General features: G+C 41.9%; 1 long non-coding RNA gene across 1 annotated transcript in view; it reads right to left on the bottom strand.

Annotated features, from left to right (window-relative positions):
• Positions 1-670: 670 nt before the first annotated feature.
• The window catches only part of LOC109298240, a 10,135-nt gene continuing 6,492 nt past the window's right edge, over positions 671-4,313 (bottom strand). The window contains exon 3 of the long non-coding RNA XR_002097551.1: positions 671-681. This is a non-coding gene — a long non-coding RNA (uncharacterized LOC109298240). The remainder of the gene's footprint in view (positions 682-4,313) is intronic.

Genomic DNA, 4,313 nt, shown 5'->3' with positions numbered 1-4,313 from the left:
CACTCCTTCTCCTTTCCCTGTTCTGCCAGGAAAAATCAAGGGAAAAAAATCAAGTGCATGTTTCTATGCACCTGTGCTTTCTCACTGCCCATTCCTTTGTTCTCTATTCTCTATTTATCTTATCCTACATTTCTTTCATCAGTTGCTTCTTCTTGTGTGCATTATCTGGATGGTGCTGTACTCCAAATGCAGGCCCCTGCCCCAGGTGCTTGGATGGCAGTGCCTTCTGGCTGGAACCAACATTCTGTTGTGTCATCTGTTGCTGAGGAAAGGGAAGGAAAGAGAAATCTTGTACTTAGCACCAGTTTCCTGGAATAGCCTCCTTTTCACAGGGGGAAAGGTATCCTGTGCTTCAATTGAGTACAATTGTCTGGGTGCCAGAAGTTTGGTACTGCAGCTACCATTCTACAATAACCTCCTAGAAGCTGAAGGTTGTCTCTCTCAGGCCCCCATGTTTATAAAGAAGGGCCTCCCCCTACTTATCTGAGCAAAGGTTCATGCTGTGATGGAGAAAGATGGCCTTCAATATATGGATAGAACCCCTCTCTCTTCCCCTGTACCCCACCAAAAAACATACATTGCCAACATGTATTCATGCATCAAAGCTCTGCAGACCAAACTGGCCACTTGCATTATAACAATCTTTGTTACGCAGAGTTTTATACAAGTGCTGTGTTTTTGCTGCAGTGCACTGACTTTTTGAAAAGAAAATAACCAGCTATACAATGCCATTCCCAATGTGTCAAATTCTTGATATAAAATTATCTGGGACAGATGCCAATATAATCCCATGCCAAAGAAAAATGAAAAACAGAGATAAGTTAGACAATTATTTCTGTGTTGGAAATTATCCACAGCACTTGCTTGAATTTCCTGAACAAAATTTTAGGTAGGACTGTCTTCTTTTCTTAGCTATACAGGATACCCTCACCATTCGCAGGAGATACTTTCTCAAGATCCCCGCGAATGGTGAAATCCACGAATAAGGCACTGCGTTCATGAATGCAGTGCCCCCAGCAGATGGGGATGGGGCACAGCTGCACCAGCTATGGCAGGAGTGCAACAGTGGTGGGAGCCTGGTGGTGGCAAGCGCAAAGCTCCAAAGGAGCTCCTGTAAGTGTATTTAAGATGCAGGTTTGGCATTTGCGAATATTTCAAACCGCGAATGCCAAACCCACGAATAGGGAGGATTTCCTGTACTGCCATAAATACAGAATCCCCAGGCCTGGTGGCATTACTCTGAATTTAGAGTAATGTGAATACAGCAGCATTAGGCCCATATGATTTATGTAAATCTTAGTGTTACTAATGAAACAGAGGTCAAGTGTTTTCTCAATATTAGTCAATGGCTAAAACATATAAATGCATAAAAGGCACTGGTTACAATGTTCGTTTTGATTAAAGGTGTGTAAAAATTTAATCTGAAATGCTGGTCATAAAAAAGCATATTCAAACTGGCCAAATCATTTGGTGACATCATGTCAATTATCCTGGCATTTTTCATTTACTGAAAAGAAAAAAGAAAAAAAAAATACAAAAAAGGTCAAAATGTTTCATTCCAGCTTTTTCAAGATGAAAACATTTTATGCAACACATTATTTTATTTCCAGGGTTACTCAAATTTTGTTTTTAAAAAACCCTAAAAGATGTAAAAGGGTTAACGATATAAGGCACTCAAGGATGAGTACCCATTTTTCTGTTTACTGATATTTTAAACTGCAAATAAACTGAAAAAAATGTTATTTTCAGCAATCTACTTCAGATGATATTTACACTTTTATTTGTTCCAAGCTACTGCTAGCCAATAGCAACAAGGCAGCTTATTCAAATCTCAACCCATAACAGCATGTGGACTGTATATGCCTTTTGGTTGTTCTTCCCTCCCATCAGCTACTGAACAGCAAGCACGAAGGAATTTAAATCGATTGATTAAATGGGAAGGGATTATTAGCAAAGTATTTAACATGTTGTTAACTGCTCTTAGTGCAATTTAGCAGCTGGAAATTATGACAGCCAGCACTACATGACCTTTAGCATTCCAGCTTGAGCAGCATATACAGCTTAGAATGGGAGGTCAGCAACCTACAGCTTCCAGTCAGCAAAGAGATTTTATCCCATCTGCCAATCATGCCAAAAATGAAATTTATATCACCTGCTGTTAGTATGTATTGCATGGGAATAAGTTGTCAAGTGGTGGGATTCTTAAGAACTGCCACCTCCAGCATACCTTATGGCTGAGCTCCGTTTATTTGGCCTGCTGTTAGGTGCAAAGGGGCTTGGGTGCTTATAGGTGTGCTCATTCACATTCTAATTAGAATGAACCAGAGCAGTGATTAATCTATTATTCAAGTCCTTCTAATTAGAACACTCCAGCATCACCTCACTATCATGTGTATTAAGTTCCTGCACATTTCAAAATGGCTATGGGGGCACTTTATTTAAACCTTGTTGAATGAGCTTTAGATAAAGTGTCCCAAAGACATTTTGAAATGTGCAGGAACTTAATACATATGACCGTGAGCTATTTTAATTAGAGTGTCTGTCCATGACCTACTCTAATTAAAACACCACCACCATTACCTCTGAACATGTGTATAGGAGTCAGCAAGGAGGATTTAGGTGCTCCTGAAAAGTGATTCAGGTTTAGGTGTCTTGGCTTTCTATGCAGGGATTGAGGAGTTCCAAAAGATAATTCTGGGCATGAATACACATACATTTGAAGCCATTTTAAGGGGGAAGGGGGGTCCTCTTGCTCCAAACTATGCAGCAATGATCACATTCTAACAGTTACAGGTAGAAATAATACAAACTGGGAATAATACAAATGAAGCAGAACTGCTCCAACTTCAGCACTGTTTTATTTAAAGTTGGCACACCTTTGGTACATTTACATTGTTCCTGGCTTGTCCACACATACCTGTTAAAATATTACATCTGCTGCACACTCCCTTTTGAAACAGTCCTGAATATACATGTGTCTGCATTCTCAGAGAACCCAGAGGCAGCAATCGATAGTTGGGCAGTGCGAAACAGCACCTTTTTGTTTTGACTTCTGTTTCACCATTTTGATGGGACAGTATTTAGTTCTGAGTTTTATTTCATTTCAAAGCACTGTTCAGTTTTGATTTGTTAAAACTGTTTCGCTGTTTCAACACTGTGTCGACATTTTGCTCATAGGCTATAATGGGGAAGCACAAAACTGCCTATAACTTTATCATTTTTTGGCAGATTTGGACACAAACAGCAGGGACAGAAGCCCCTTCTGAGGGCATGAGGTCTGCCAAGTTTCAAGGAGATAGGTGCAGGCGTTTCTGGGAAACTGCACCTCAAGCTGCTAACAAGCAAAACTCATGACGTGTGACTTCGTGTGTGTGTTAAGGTGCACCCTCACTGGCGCTGGGGCCTCTACATCAGTGGTCTCCAAAGTGGGGTGAGTGCACCCCAGGGGGTGTGCAAGATGATCCATTGGGGTGCGGGAAGAAAATATTAGAACTTCTAATAGATATATATTTATATAAATATACATATATTGGGGGTGCATGCTCAAAAATTTTTTACTGATGGGGTGCGCGATCAAAAAAGTTTGGAGACCACTGCTCTACATGACACAGTAGTGTGCCCCAATGAGGGCTCCTCCTCCTATACAGCCTCAGTCCCGTCCACCACTTTAAATAACAACAGCTAATAACTTAGTAAGCAACACAGTGGACCAGCAGCATCTCAGGCAGGCAAACTATCACAGACTAGAGCCTTTCTTTCCTTTCCTCCAGGAGCTTCTTCTCCAGAAGCTGCCAGAGAACTCTCCCTGCCAACCCCAGCCACAGGGCTTAGATGTGCCCACTGCCCAGGGCCCTGCATCCTTCCAGTCAGCTGACCGGAGACAAGTGCTAGAGGTGTTGGCCTAAGGACATGGCACTGGCAGACAAGGTTCTTTGGGTCAATCTAATCTGGTATCTTTTAGTAGACCAACTGAATAGTTACAGAAATGTATCTTAGCAAGGTTTTGGTTTGAAAAACCCTTTGTCAGGCCGAGGAAGCACCTGCAGTTGGTGTGTGCTGTTCCTGGCATGCAATGCAGGCAAGGAAGACAGTCAGTAAAAATGGACATAGAGGCATCAAGGGGTGAGAGAGAGGCTGAGGTGGGGCAGGGGAAGGGGGGATGTAGGTAAAGGTGGAGAGGTACTTGGGGAGTTAGATGTCTGGCAGGTTGTAGGGTGTCAGAATTACAATGTCTATATTGAGTCCATGAGTTTCTGTACATAGGAGGTTGATGAAGTGCAGTTCATAGGCTCATCTGTGAAAAGTGGTTTGTA

The sequence above is a fragment of the Gavialis gangeticus genome, unplaced genomic scaffold, assembly GCF_001723915.1.
Source record: "Gavialis gangeticus isolate Ggan-Ray unplaced genomic scaffold, GavGan_comp1, whole genome shotgun sequence".
Lineage (NCBI taxonomy): Eukaryota > Metazoa > Chordata > Crocodylia > Gavialidae > Gavialis > Gavialis gangeticus.
Note: the sequence above shows the minus strand (reverse complement) of the source record. Positions and strands in the feature narration are given on the sequence as shown.